General features: G+C 39.0%; 1 long non-coding RNA gene, 5 other non-coding genes and 1 pseudogene across 55 annotated transcripts in view; all 7 read left to right on the top strand.

The window, feature by feature from the left end:
- LOC147913805 (uncharacterized) overlaps positions 1 to 15398 on the top strand; it is a 168699-nt gene that overhangs the window by 125821 nt on the left and 27480 nt on the right. For 43 of the 50 annotated variants that reach the window (XR_015556061.1, XR_015556066.1, XR_015556094.1 and 40 more), the window contains 4 exons: positions 1033 to 1123; positions 2560 to 2644; positions 3581 to 7709; positions 8842 to 8928. This is a non-coding gene — a long non-coding RNA (uncharacterized LOC147913805). Of the gene's footprint in view, positions 1 to 347; positions 1124 to 2559; positions 2645 to 3580; positions 7710 to 8841; positions 8929 to 15398 lie in introns of those variants that run through there. The other 7 variants (XR_015556071.1, XR_015556064.1, XR_015556068.1 and 4 more) reach the window with 7 other exon arrangements.
- LOC147913811 (small nucleolar RNA SNORD113/SNORD114 family) lies at positions 255 to 319 on the top strand (annotated as a pseudogene).
- LOC147913810 (small nucleolar RNA SNORD113/SNORD114 family) lies at positions 1984 to 2055 on the top strand. Its single transcript, XR_015556278.1, has one exon. It is a non-coding gene; the product is annotated as a small nucleolar RNA SNORD113/SNORD114 family (small nucleolar RNA).
- On the top strand, positions 2976 to 3050 carry LOC147913809 (small nucleolar RNA SNORD113/SNORD114 family). The gene has a single exon (XR_015556258.1). It is a non-coding gene; the product is annotated as a small nucleolar RNA SNORD113/SNORD114 family (small nucleolar RNA).
- Positions 3999 to 4073, top strand: LOC147913808 (small nucleolar RNA SNORD113/SNORD114 family). Its single transcript, XR_015556256.1, has one exon. It is a non-coding gene; the product is annotated as a small nucleolar RNA SNORD113/SNORD114 family (small nucleolar RNA).
- LOC147913807 (small nucleolar RNA SNORD113/SNORD114 family) lies at positions 4968 to 5042 on the top strand. The gene has a single exon (XR_015556285.1). It is a non-coding gene; the product is annotated as a small nucleolar RNA SNORD113/SNORD114 family (small nucleolar RNA).
- LOC147913806 (small nucleolar RNA SNORD113/SNORD114 family) lies at positions 8299 to 8372 on the top strand. The gene has a single exon (XR_015556244.1). It is a non-coding gene; the product is annotated as a small nucleolar RNA SNORD113/SNORD114 family (small nucleolar RNA).

Raw genomic sequence — 15398 nt, 5'->3', positions numbered from 1 at the left:
AAAAAGTTATCCGTGGCCCAATAATAGATATAATAGGAAACATTCTGTTGGTTAATCAATAGTATGCAACGTTGAAGTCACTTAATGAAAAAAATATAGTGTATATGGGAAAGGATTCTATGGACAGACATTAGGGATATTCAAGGATCTTGTTCTTGTGTTTTCTTGAATAACGTGTTTTTTTATTAATATTCATAAGTTAATTATTTAATCACTACAAATGTTAAACAAATGAAGAAAATGAGAGTCTAACATGGACCAATGATGGTGTATGTGTCATGGATGATGAATAATATGTGTGTTGAACTCTGAGGTTCGACACAGTACCTAGTCTGTTCTCTCTACAGTTATGTGCCGCATAAAGATGTTTTGGTCAATGATGGACCGAATATATGATGGTGATCCCATAAGATTAGTACCATATAGCCTAGTTGTGTAGTAGGCTATACCATCCAGGTTTGTGTAAGTACACTCTGCGATGTTCATACAAGGACTAACTCACCCAACAACACATTTCTCAGAATGTATCCCTGTCATTAAGCAACATGTGACTGTATTTGAAAGGATCCTATAGACAGATGTCAGGAACATACAAACATCACGTTCTTATTTTGGAGTCATAGATTTAGATTTATTGTTACTAATGGATCAATGATTGAACCATTAAACAAGTATAAATAAATAGATAAAGAAGATAGGTAAAGTATTTTCCAACTATGAACATATGAGGTGAGGCAAAATAAAAACAATTTTATTATTACTAATAAAAATTGAAAACACTGACGTTCGTTAAGAAATAAATGGATCAAGACTGTTACCACTTTGGTTTAAGATCATATAGACACTGATCATTAAAAGTCAATTTTATTGTTTGGATCAGTTCCAAGTTTGAGATGCTTCCTTTTGTTAACAGAAAAAAATCTATATTTATGAAAAATTGATAAATGTCTAAATGAGTAACTGAAATCCAGAAATAAAGGGTCAATGTAGATAAGGTCTGATTTTTTTTAAATCATCTGTTCTACTTTATAGTCTCAGAATGGACACACTGGAGCTGATTTAAGTATTTTCCACCTCAGGAGCTCTCTGGTTGCATCTATGAGTTAGGAGCATGGAGACCAATGTGAGTAATAGTCAAAGTTCTTGTCTTTGTTTCGGTGGTTTCTTTAAAAGTATTCAAAGTGTTATTAAAATGTGAAAAATAAAGATGGCCAACTGTAAACTAGTGATGAATATGAGATTGATATTATGTGTTTGAATATAACATTATTGCATATATGTAAAATTGAGGATAATTAATGAAAGATATATTGATGTGAGAATTCTGTAGACGAATTAAAGACATAAAGACTCTTCTTGGGTCTTTGTGAATCATAGTGATTAAAATTTATTATTAGTGGGGGCCTGCCTGGTGGCGCAAGCGGTTAAGGGTGAGTGCTCCGCTGCGGCGGCTCGGCGTTCGCCGGTTTGGATCCTGGGCGCGCACCAACGCACCGCTTGTCAAGCCATGCTGTGGCGGCGTCCCATATAAAATGGAGGAAGATGGGGGGCCAGCCCGGTGGCGCAAGTGGTTAAGTGCGCGCGCTCCGCTGCGGCGGCCCGGGGTTCGCTGGTTCGGATCCCGGGCGCGCACCGACGCACTGCTTGGCAAGCCATGCTGTGGCGGCGTCCCATATAAAGTGGAGGAAGATGGGCACAGATGTTAGCCCAGGGCTGTCTTCCTCAGCAAAAAAAGAGGAGGATTGGCACATGTTAGCACAGGGCTGATCTCCTCACCAAAAAAAAAAAAAAAAAAAAAATGGAGGAAGATGGGCATGGATGTTAGCCCAGGGCCAGTCTTCCTCAGCGAAGAAAAGAGGATTGGCAGATGTTAGCTCAGGGCGGATCATCCTCATTAAAAAAAAAGAAAAAAAATATTATTAGTGAATTAATGACTTGATCAATAAACAAATAGAAATAAGTGAAGAAAAGGAGGGACAATATTGGATCGATGATGACCACTGGTGGCGTACGAGTTGCATACAATGAATACGTGTCTGGAACTCTGAGGTCCAACAGAAAAGACAAGACTCCATTCTTTTGGTTTGAAGACATCCGACAGACAGATGTCAGAAATACAGGAATACTCAAGGATCTTTTTTTAAAATCTTTGTGTTTATGCATTTTCATTCCATTATTATAATTGGATCAATGAAAGAATCTATAAATACTAAATATATAAATAAAGATAAATGGAGTAAAGCATTGTCCAATTATAAAAATATGTGATTAGGCAAGAAATACTGTTAATATATATTGAAAACACTGAAGTCCAATGAGAATAAATGGTATATGACTGTTATCTCTTAGGTTAAGGATAATATAGACAGTGTAAATTATAGCCAACGTTTATTTTCTGGGTCAGGGGCAAGTTCGAAATTGTTTTCTTAAGAGAAAATGAAATAAATATATTTGAAGTGAATGATTGCATAAATAACTATCTAAATTAACGGTGAAAGGAAAGGATCAATAGAGAGAAGGTATAATTTTTTATCATCTGTTCTGCTCTACACTCCTCAGAATGCACTCACTTGAGCCGATTGAAGCATCTTTTATGGTCGTGAGCTCAAGGTGGCATCTATTTGTTAGGAGCATGGAGACCAATGTGAGTAATAAAGTTCTTGTCTTGGTTAGGTTCATTGTTTAAGAGTATTCACTCTTAACGAAAAAGTTTGGAGTATAATCAAATAAGGGCAACTGTAGCGTAGTGATAAATATTGGATGGATATGAAGTGTTATATTGATGGATGCATATGTGAAAAACTGAAGATATTAATTAAAGAGATATATTGATATGAGAATGGTTCTATATACAGATTAGGGCTACCAAGGCTCTTTTTGGTCTTCGTGAGTCATAGTGTTTAAAAGTTATTAGTTAATTAATGAATTAATCAATAAATATTGTAGAAATGAATGAAGAGAAAGTGGACTAACCTTGGATCAGTGATGACGACTGGTGGCGTATGAGTCGTATACGATGAATACCACGTGTCTGGAACTCTGAGGTCCAACACAAAAGCAATATTGTCCATTCTCTTGTTTGAAGTGATCCTATAGACAGATGTCGGGAATATACAAGGATTTTTTGTTTTTGGCCTTTATGTTCATGCATTTTTCAACTATTATTTATAATTGGATCAATGAAAGAACATTAAAAATGTATAAAGATAAAGGTGAAAAACGTTAAGCATTGTCCAATTATAAAAATATGTGGTTAGGTAAGAGATACTTATATATAGATACAGATATAGATATAGGTATATATTGAAAACTCTGATATTCACTAGGGAATAAATGGTATAAGGGTGTTTCCTCTTTAGCTAAGGAAGATATAGACATTATTAAGTAATAGTCAATGTTCATGTTCTGTGTCAGTGGCAAGACCTATATTGTTTGTTTGCTTAAGAGAAGATAAAATAAATTTCATCCCAAATAACTGATTACCTAAATGACTGACTAAATGAAAAGTGGAATGTGAAGACCAATGCAGATAATGTCTCAAACTTTTTTTTTATCATCTCCTCTACTCTGTACTCCTTAGAATGGACACATTCGAGCTGATTTAAGCATCTTCCATGATCACTATCTTTTTGGTTACATCTATGCATTATGAGCATGGAGACCAACGTGAGTAATAGTCAAAATCACTGTTTTTAAAAAAGATATTCACTGTATTATTTAAAAAGTGTGAAATATACTTATTGAAGGTCAACCATGGCCCAATCATAAATATGAGGTTAATATGAAGCATTGTTTTGATTAATCCTTATATGCAACATTGAGATCAAGTAATGAAAAAGATGTATTGCCATGAATAATAATTCTATAGACAGATGTTAGAGATACTTAATGATCTTGCGCTCAAGTTTTGTGGCTTTAGGTATTTATTTTATTATTGTTAGTGACAACGAATTAATAAAATTCATGTAGACACGAATTAAGAAAGTGAGGGCCAAGTCTGGATCAATGATGACTACTGGTGGCGTATGAGTTATGGACAATGACTACTATGTGTCTGGAACTCTGAGGTCCAATACAGTAGAAATCTAGTCTGTTCCTCTGTTGGGAAAAATCCTATAGATAGATGTTAGAGATATTTAAGAATCTTCTGCTTCTAATTTTATGGCTCATGGATTATGATTATATTACTATAAAAGAATCAATGAAAGAATCAATAAAAATATTCAAATGATTAAAGATGAAGAGAGTGAGACATATTCCAAATTATTAAAATATGTGGTAAGGAAAGAAATACTATTAATATAATTTGGAATGGACCAAGGATGTTACCCCTTTGGCTAAGGATCACATGACCATTGATAAGTAATAATCAGTGTATTGTTCTGGGTCAGTTGTAAATTCAATATTTGTTTTATTAAGAGAAAAGTTAGCAAATATTACCATAAATTAATAAATATTAAATGATTGAGTATATGAAAGATGGAATGCAAGGACCAATGGATAGAAGGTCTCACATTTTATTTTCTGCTCTTTCTGGTACTCCTCAGAATGGCACCCATGCACTGATTTTAGCATTCAGCCATGGCCTCAAACTCAATGGTTGTCTTAGGAGCATGGAGACCAGTGTGTGTAATGGTCGAAGTTCTTGTCTTGGTTTGGGTGGTTTAAGAGCAGTCAATGTATTGTTAAGAAGTAGGAAATATAATCAAAGAAGGCTAAACATGGCCTCATAATGAACATGGGATTGATGTGAAACACTGTGTTGAGGCATCCGTATGTGAAACACTGAGGTCAATTCAAGAAACAGAGCTAGTGTCTGTGGGAAATGATTTTATAGATAGACTTTAGGGATATCTAGGCTCTTTTTCTGGGTTTTAATGGTTTGTGTATATTTCTTTATTAGTAAGTAGTAAATTAATGAATAAATCAATAGACAAAGTATAAATGAAGAAAAAGATTCATGAGCTTGGACCATTGATAACGAATGGTGGCATATGAGTCAAGGATGATGAGTAATATGTGTCTGGACATCTGAAGTCCAACACAAAAAGACATCTAGTCTATTCCTCTGTTGGAAACGATCCTATAGACAGTTGGTAGGACTATTCGGTTATCCTGTTCTTACGCTTTTGTGGTTCATGGATAATGATTATATTATTATAAGTGAATTAATGCATGAAGGGTTTAACAAATAGGAATACATGAATAGACACGTGGCCATGCCTAGACCAACAATACATACGTAATAAAACAAATATCATTACTGCTCTATTTTTGAGGCATCAGGATTCATGTTTTTTTATCTCTCAGAATGCAGCGCATAAAGACAGATACATGACTTGCCAATGTTCACGTTCTGGGATATCTTTGGTCTACTGGTTGTTTGTTTTATTATTAAATAGGAAAAATGTTTATAAAATTAAATAAAAGAGTAAGCACTATTTAAGTTAAAGAGAGCCAGTGATAAAAGTTTGTTGTATAACAAGAGTATCTGGGAGTTTAAACATTGTTCCATTTCTTTAAAAAGAATGAATAGTTGTCCAAATTAATTTAGGAATGAATGAATGAATAAAGTAGAATCAAGCATTGTTCATTGGTATGAAATTGCTTTGAAATAAGGAATTAAATGAATCTAATTCTGCACAGTGAGTTTCAAAGATTTAGGTGGTTATATGGATGGGTAGAGGCATTGAGACTCATGTGTCCAACAGACATCTCTTGTTCCTGCTTCACGTGGTGGATGCAAAGGTATCCATTTTTTAATGTAAAATTAATCATTGAATTAATTTGATTAAAAGAGGGATTATTTTTTGGCCTATTGTAGCAAGTGACATGGCCCAAAGTTTAAGATTAGTTGAAACCTCCCATTGCATCCATTGGATTATTAGAACAAAGTAAAAATCTAGGACATTTCATTCTTTTTAACATTTGCTTTCTACTCCCCGGTTTGGGTCCTCTTGGATGAAGGTCTTGGCTGGTGAGTCTCTGGGTAAGAAACCTATAGACCTATGTAAGTAGTACACCAAGTTCTCATCCTTGGGCCGGTGGTTCCCTCATGGGTGTTCAAGGTATTATAAAAAATGGGTAAATGGCTACATACATACATAAAATTTAAAAAGACCAGGGTGAGAATGTGTTACACACCAATGATTAGGATGTGTCCAGTCAGTACAACTGTTGAACTATATTATTTTTAATATCAACCTGGAACACTGAGGTTCATTAACAAATAAACAAATCAGGGTTGTTACCTCTTTCGGTAAAGGTCATTTAGGCAGAGAATAGTACTAGTTAATGTTCTTGCTTTGGGTCAGTGGTGAGTTCTAGTTTATTTTATTAAGAGAAAAGTAAATAAATAATTTTATCAATTAATCAATACTTAAGTAGCAAGTAAATGAAGGAGGAATCAGTGGAGTGAGGAATCATGGATCAACGGAGAGAATTTTGCATATTTTCCCCTTTTTTTGCAAGAGATACTCTCACATATTTTCTTTAAATTTTTCTGTCTTTTTTTTTTGGTGAGGAAGATCGGCCCTGAGCTAACATCCATGCCAATCCTCCTCTTTTTGCTGAGGAAGACTGGCCCTGGGCTAACGTCTGTGCCCATCTTCCTCTACTTTATATGGGATGCCACCACAACATGGCCTGACAAGCAGTGCATCGCTGCGTACCCGGGATCCAAACATGGCTGCCAGCAGTGGAGCGCGCGCACTTAACCGCTACGCCACGGGGCTGGCCCCTAAATTTTTCTTAAGTTATAAAAGAATACATATTCATATTTCTTTTTTGTTTTCCATCTGCTTTCTACTCCACAGAATGGACACACGCGAGCTGATAATCATTCTATAATGATCAAGACCTTTATGGTTCAATGAGAGTATTAGTCCAAGTTCTTGCCTTTGTTGGGGTAGTCTGTTTAGGGTATTCAGTGTATTATTAAAAAGTATGGAATATAGTCAAAGCACATAAGGACCAATGATGAGATTGTGTCATAAACCAAGATTCGTGATGAATCTAATTCAGCACAACAGATACTCTTTCAAAAAAGAAGTTCTAGGGCCGGCCCTGTGGCTTAGCGGTTAAGTGCGTGCACTCCACTACTGGCTGCCCGGGTTCGGATCCCTGGCGCGCACCGATGCACCGCTTCTCCGGCCATGCTGAGGCCACGTCCCACATACAGCAACTAGAAGGATGTGCAACTATGACATAGAACTATCTACTGGGGCTTTAGGGGAAAAAAAGGAGGAGAATTGGGAATAGATGTTAGCACAGAGCCAGTCTTCCTCAGCAAAAAGAGGAGAATTAGCATGGATGTTAGCTCAGGGCTGATCTTCCTCACACACACAAAAAAAGAAGTTCTAACCTCTTAGCTCTGTGGGTAAGGGCCTCAGAGTCAGTTGTCTGCAATACTCATTGCAGTGGTTCATTTAAGGGTGCTCATTATGTTATTAAAATGGATAACTGAATGCATTAATTAATAAAATAGAGCTCCATTTGTGAACCATAGAATGTGGCATAAATCTTTGTTTACAATTAATTTCTGTCATGGTTACCTCATGTTCACTAAATTACAACTGCGATATAGGCCTTTTCATTTGTCAACATCCTCTTTACATTCCACAGGATGGATGCACCATAGCTAATTAAATTATTCTCCAATCATGAAGATCTTTGCCTTATCCCTTTGGGGAGGGAGCATATCGTGCTACGTAAGTAATAAAGTTCTTGGTTTAGGTGGTTAGTTCATGGGTTTCCATTGTATCATTTAAAAAGAATAAATGTAGTTAAATTTTAAAATGCCATGCATATATGTATGATGAGAATGTGTTATGAAGCAACGTTTATGACTAATCGGATTAGCACAGATGAAGTACAGTCACGTGTCGCTTAACGATGGGGATATGTTCTGAGAAATGCATTGTTAGGTGATTTTGTTGTTGTACAAACATCATAGAATGTACACAAACCTGGATGGTACAGCCTACTACACACCTAGGCTCTGTGGTACTAATCTTATGGGACCACCATTGTATATGTGGTCCATCACTGACTAAAGTGCCGTTATGTGGTGCATGACTGTACAAGAATAAAACTTAGCTTTTTCCATTCATTTCAAAACTTAAATGTCCCATTTTATGTTTGTCCCATTGATTATTTAAACATCCCTCTCTTGATAAAGATCTAGGCTGTTACTCACTTAAGGAGTCAGTATTCTAGTTGTTGAGTAGGATAGTGGGTTCATGGTTGTTCATTGTAACATCTAAAAATTGTTCAAATTAAATGCAGAAGGGCCATGCCTGGACCAATGATGTGAATGGAATGCATCTGAGTAAAAATTATGATCAATCATTTTTTGAACCACTGAGGTCCATTGCAAAATGAGAACTAGTGGATGACTTTTTTTGGGAATGATCTCAGGAAAGTTTGAGAATCTAGTTGAGAGTGTTCATGGATACTAATATTATATTATTAGTAAATTAATGAATGGATCAATAAACAAATATATTCATAAGTAAAGAAAAAGAGGTCAAAACATGGACCAGAGAATATGTTATAAAATATGAGAATATGTTATAAAATGGAGAACATTATTCAGTTCTGAAAAACCTTAGTCCATTAAGAAAAAAAATACATAGATTAAATTTGTTACCACTTTGTGTAAACAGCAGCCAGAGGTACTTAATAGTCAATATTTATGCTCTTAGTTTGCATTGGATTCCTAAATGTGTGATTAGTGAAGAAAAAAAGTTAAAATTAAACAAATGTTTAAATGAATGACTGCAAAGTATGAACCAATGATGAGCGTATTTTATTCTTTTTCACATCTGCTCTGTACCCCAGAATGGCTGCACCTTGGCTGTTTCAATCATTATTTAATGATGAAGATCTTGACTGTTACCTATGTGGCCAAGGAGAGTGTGGATCAGGGTAAGTAATAGATTAAGTTTTTATTCTTGGTTTGGTCATTTTGTTTATGGATGATGGCTGTATTATTTAAAAAGAATAAATGGCTTCATGCAATCATAAAATCAAACCAAAGAAGACCATGCATGGACCAATGATGAGAATTTCTCCTGACAAGTGTCGTTGTTAATTCATTTTGCAAAACCAAAAAAATAGATTTCCATTGAAAAAATAGACTTAGACTGGTACCTCTTAGATTAAGAAGATTATAGACACTTTCCAGTCTTCGTCAAAGATCTTGTTCTTGAATTGATTGTGTTTTCCTTGGGTTTTATTATTTTATGAAAAATAATAAGTAATTAAACAAATTAAAAGTAAATATGCTAGTAAAATTACAATGGCCACCGGTGACCAATAATGTGATTATTCATGAAACAAGGATTTAACTCGAGTTAATGTGATTATTCATGAAACTAGGATTTGTTTAACTAGGGTCAACTATTTTACCTGTCTGTTTAAGGAGTACACGGAGATATTTAATGGTCAAAATTTTCCCTCTTGTTTGGAAGTAGATTCTTTGCTGTTGACTTTATTTTTGAAAATGAGTTACTAACTAAATTAATAAACAAGGAAAAATCCATATATAAATAAAATTAAAATGATCAGGAATATTCCAATGATAAAATTATGAATTATGATCAAGAATTATGAATTAAAAACAAGAATTATGATCAAGCCAATTTTGATTCTCTGAGCTCCTTTTATCTGGAAAGATTTAATGTGTTACCTCTGTATATAATGAGCTCAGACACAGATGTTAAAATATTCATTGTCTTTGTTTTTGTATTTTGGTGGTTTCACAGATATTACTATTACTGTTATTATTACTGTTTAGTAAATCAATCTGTGAAAAACTAAATTAGAAGAGGCCAAATCATGGGCTAGTGATGAAAATGTGTTTTGAAACAAGGATTATGATTATTACAGTTCTGCACCACTGACATTTATGAAATAAAACATTTATCTTTTTTATCTTTGTTTCAACAGTATGTAGTGTGTAGTACTACTCTGCTTGTTGTACTGAAATAATTTGGATATTTTTGCATGCTACTTACTTGGATTATTTTCTTCCCTTATCTCAGGCACAAATACTAGTGACCTGATTTATTTGGAGGTGGTGGCAGGAGGCCCCTATACCCCATATTTAAAAATTTTCTGGCAGTTGTATCTGAGAGAGTGCTAAAATAACTGATACTAAGGTATTAACTTCAGCTCAACAAGTATTGACCCAAAACTGTGTCAGGCTCTGTATTGGGCATGGCATCCATATCTGAATCTGATCTAGTTCCAGCCATCAGGTAGCTCTTTGGTATTAGGTGGAAACCTACTTATACATGCAACAATTCAATGTAATAGGGCAAGTAGATGAACTTTCCAGAAGCACAGATGGCAGGCCCTCAGCTCAATCTTAAGTATCAGATGCTTTATAGAAGAGATGATGACTGAGCCAATGACAAACTCGCTAGGCTGTAAGTTCCATGAAACTAGGAATCATACTCCTCTTCTCCACTGCTCTGCCCTTTGTGCCTAGCACATAGAGCACATGTCATAAACATTTGTTGAGTGAATAGTTGAGTAAATGATGAATGACATAAAGAGTGAATGAATGAAACAGTGAGTTAGTGAACGAATGAGGCTGAGTAAACAGAGGGATGAAAAAAATGAATGAAAATGTGGAGGAGTACACAAATGAGTGAACAAATCTACAATGAGTTGAATAAGTCAATAAGTACATAAATGCATGTGAATTAATGACTGGATGAGTCAGTGTGTAAGTAAAAAGGTCAAAAGGTGAATGAGTGAATGATGAATGAATAAGTCAATGAGTGAATGAATGAAAGACTAGTAGGTCAGTGAGTCAATATGAAAGATGAGTGCACAAATGGATGAGTAAATGAATAAGTGAATCCCTGAATGAGTGTATGAATTAATGAATATACAAAAGTTAATCAGTTAGGAGGAATGAAGGAACCAGTGAGTCAATGTAGGAATCAATTAATGAGCAAATGAGGCAATGATTGACCAAATGAATTAATTGATTAATAATTCAAAAATCAGTCAGTGAATAAATGAATAAATCAATGAAAGAGGAAAAAGTTGAATAATTTAACTAATGAGTAAATAAATAAGTCAATGAATGAGACAAATTAATGAGAGAATGAATAGATAAATAGATGGAGGATTGAATATATTAGAGTGAATGAATAAAAGAATGAATTAGTGAGTGCATAAATGAGCCAATGAATGAGTATGTAATCTAAGAATAAATTAACTGCTATGTGAATGAATGAGTGAATAAGTGATTGAATCAATAAATGAGTGATTGACTCGGGGATCCATGTGTGAGGCAATGAGGGAATGAACTCACACTGGGCTCCCTTCCCTGACCACTCCAAAGAGAGTTAGCCACACCCCAACCTCACAACACATTATAAATACCTCAGCCCATCTTACTCTATCATGGGCATTTGTTTTCATGTCATCACTAAATTGATATGTCCTGGGAACCAGAAACTGGGTCAAATTCTTTTTTGAATCCCCAGCGCCTGCCCAGCCCTGAGCCTAGGAGGTGCCCAGTAAATTATTGCTGAATGAATGAACGAATAACTAAAAATACAAGTGCTTTTGTGGAACCAGGCTGGCCCTTCTCAGAATGATCTGGGAGCTGTCCTGTGGGGAAGTGTGTTGTGTGTCAGATGCTCCGTGGCATCCTCCTACGCAAGCCCAGATTTCCCCTTGAGTCCAGCTTCCTGTGTCCAGTGCCAGACAGTGAGACAGGATACTGGCAGTTCTGACTGCCCTGGACAGTGGCCCATCCTTGGGCAATGTTGGCTTGGCATAGTGGAATGGAAGCCCTGGGTCTTCCCGAAATCTGCCCTTGCCTCTGCCAAGACAGGAGATGGAAAATAACCCTATCTTGTTTTTATGCCTCCAGTGAGTGGGCCTGCTCCTTGCCTTTCCAAGCAAACTGAGTCCCTCCTGGGTCTAGCTGTGGGACTTGGGGTTAGAGGTGAAGCACCTCTGGACCTACAGCCTCAGCTTTGTCTGTGAGATGAGGATAATGATGCCTCTCTGGCTGGATTGTGGTGAGAATTAAACTTGTCTAACAAGAGCTTGTTGTAAGGCCCTTACATGACATGATATATGTCATGTACATAGTTTGGTACCTGGGAGGGAGTAGATGCCTCAAAAATTACCCAAAGTAGCTGTAATTGATGGTTTCAATTGCGTTTATTCCAAAGCTCCCAAATGGATGATGTGTTACCCAAATTCCTCTGTTCCAGAAAAATGGAGAGTTCAACTAAGTTCTGGAAGAATGCCAGTTTGGATGGGACAGGCCAGCCCAGACCATGCACTTTTAAGGCAGCGTAACATGCCCTTCTACCAGGGACAGACAACAAGAAAAGTGACACCTTTGTTCCATGTGGGGCATTTGCCCAAGACCCACTCACCCTCCTTCCCTCTCTCCCTTCCTCCCTTTCTCCATCCCTCCCTCCCTTCCTTCCTCTTTCCCTTCCTTTCTCCATCCCTCCCTCCCTCCCTGCCTCTCTCTCTCCCTTCTTCCCTCCCTCCCTACCTCCATCCCTCCATCCCTGTCTCTCTCCCTCCCTTCCTTCAGCCCTCTCTCCCTTCCTCCCTCTCTCATCCCCTTCCTCCATGCCTCCCTCCTTCCACCATCCCTTCCTCCTTTCCTCAACAATTATATATTCAGCACACACTATATGCCCAACACTAACCACTCCTCTTTCTTTCTTGTCTTGGCTGGCTCTGGACCCTGATTCCATCTCCTGCTCCTGGTCTTGCATCCTTCCTTTGGACTTGGTGATGGTACTCAGTCATTTGGCCTGGAATATAGCCCTCTCCTTCATGAGGATTTGATTTTAGCTCAAACCATTGGCCTTTCTACTTCAGACTGAATCAGGTAGACTCCTCCTTCTTAACTGTGGACCCTCATTTTGAGTCTTGTAGGTTGGCCATGTCCCATCTGGGAAGGCTCCCACCCCTCCTGAGAGGAGTTCAGACCATGTTGGTAGGAGGTGGGCCATCTGAGTACTGAGGGTGGGCAGCAGGATCAGCATCAATGGCTTTGGGCTAGACTCTTTTGACTGGCAAGTGTGTGCAGATACAGGAGACAGGAGATAGGTTCTCACGTTCCCCAGAATTCCCGGGTAAATGCGGTATATTGAGCTCACAGCGTTCAACAACTTCCAGTTGACCTTAGTCTGTTACTTGCCACTGGTTACTCAGCTTTGTGCTGAACCTAACACAGATGTCACCTGCCTCTCACTCACACAGTCCCTTGCCCTCTCCTTTGGCCTCCCACGTCCCTTTGTCCAAATTTGCCCTTTCTCACTCATTCATCCCTCATCCATACCCCTGACAGAGCCCACAATCTTTGTTAATTATGAGCTTCCAATTTCTTCCAAAGGGCTATGAACTTCTGGAGAACAGGGTCTTCTTTTTGTGTCATTAGACCCCATAAGAAGGTCTACACATCAGGAAATGTTTCGTGAATTAATCATTCATTCTTTCATTTATTCAAAAAATATTGGGGCCTTTCTATGGTACCAGAGGCTGGGTGATAAATAGCAAGAAATAAGACATACCCCATCTCTGCCCCTGTGGAGCTCCAAGTCTTGGATGGGAGAGAGACTTTAAACAAATGTTCATGGCAAAATTACTTAATGACCCTTGTGCTGAGGGCTGTGAAGCCAAGGTGCTGGGGGTTGTTAACCTGCCAGCCAGGCTGGTCTTCACCCTCATGATAATCTCCCTCTGCTTCTCTCCCGTGTTTTGGGGAGACACTGAAAGCAGGCCAAGGCTATAGCCATGGTCAGAGCTGGTCGATGGCTTTGGCTCCCTGGGGTCAGGTCAGTGGAGTCTTCGGACGTCCTTGGAGGAGAGAGAGATGAGTGGATGTTGGAGTTCCTGCGGCTGCTGCCTGGGCGGTTGTGACCAGGCACGTGTTGCGTTTCACTCAAGCCCCGTGCTCGTGAAGGAAGGCTGTAATGAGTGTCAGGGTGTGATCTGCCCTGTCGACTTTGAGATATTTCTCTTGGATGTGTTGCCAAATGACAAAGTGAGGGTAGAATGGAATATGTATTGACCTTTTCTCGCTCCGCCACATTTTATTCTGAGTTTCTTGAAAGTGCTGCCTGGGAAACCATCCTGTCGCTAACGTGATGGTCATGTTCTGGGGCAAACCTGGCAGTTGGGCTCACATTGTTCAGTCACCACCCCTGATGCCTCCCTCCCTCCCCCTGCCTCCTGCTCAATCCTACCCCTTTAGCATCTCTCCAGGGAGCCCCTGAGTCTACCTTTCTCCTCTCCACCACCACCATGTCAGTGCAAGCTTCCCCCATCTTGGGTTGGCATCTGCCTCCGAATGGGTCTTCCTGCCCCCTCCTCCAGTCTGTTCTCACTGCAGTCAGTGCGATCTTTCTAGAATGCATGAGGAAGAGTCCCCTGCTCCTTAGAGCCCTCTCATGAGTCCCAGAAACCGTAGCGTGAGGTCCAAACTTCTTGGCTTCACACTCAAGGATCTTCATGACTTGGCCTGTGGCCACGCCTACGCCCACACACTCCCTGGCCCTGTGTGCCACTTGGCAGACCCTCCCCAAGTCTGCATGTGTCTGTGTCTCTGTGCCTTTGCACAAGCTCATCCTCTAGTCCTCTCCTCACTCGACTCAGTAGCTGGAGGGCTTGTCCCCCTCCCGGGTGGGATGAGTCACCCCACACTTCCAACTGTTACAGGGCCTGAACTTGACCTCCATCCGGAAACCTGTCCTGTAGCTTGGTCATGATCTATTTAGGGGTCTGCCTCCCCACTGTGGGTGCTCAGTCTTGGGTGCCTCGGATCCCCCACTGTCCAGTACGGAACCTGTGCAGGGCAGCTGATCGTCACTGAGAATGCTGGTTGAATGAATGAAGGAATGAATGAATGAATGCACAAAGGAATGATTGTAAGGCCATACCAGGGGACAAATTATATCCCTGGCAGAGCCCTTGGCGCTGAGGACTAGCACCTCCTCATTACTGAGGCCTGTCCTCCTCCTCCAGCCAACTCCACTTTGCCTTCCGCCTGCGACTCATTAAGAGATATGTAACCTTAATCCTTGAAATTGCTGGGGCTGGAGCATGTTTTCACTCAATGGCATGAACATGGGGATTTTATTCCTTTCTTAAACAAATCTCACTCCCCCAGGAAGTTTGGACAGGATGTGGGCAATCGGACCAGTGGTTGAAACTGAACATTTTGCAAAAGGCCTGTTTCAAAATTTGAAACCCCGTGGCCGCTGGCCAGAGCCAAGTCTGGCTTTTGGGGGTCGCTGGGGCCTCCTCTCAAAGAAGGGAAGGGAAGATTGAAAACAAACCTTCAGCTGTCACTGAGTAGGCTGATGGCTTGCAAGACAGAATTCCGCGGTTTGGTGGGT

Source organism: Ceratotherium simum, chromosome 24 (genome assembly GCF_057802395.1).
Source record: "Ceratotherium simum simum isolate JZ-2026a chromosome 24, ASM5780239v1, whole genome shotgun sequence".
Taxonomy (NCBI): domain Eukaryota; kingdom Metazoa; phylum Chordata; class Mammalia; order Perissodactyla; family Rhinocerotidae; genus Ceratotherium; species Ceratotherium simum.
The sequence above is the reverse complement of the archived record's forward strand: the minus strand, read 5'-3'. Positions and strand labels throughout refer to the sequence as shown.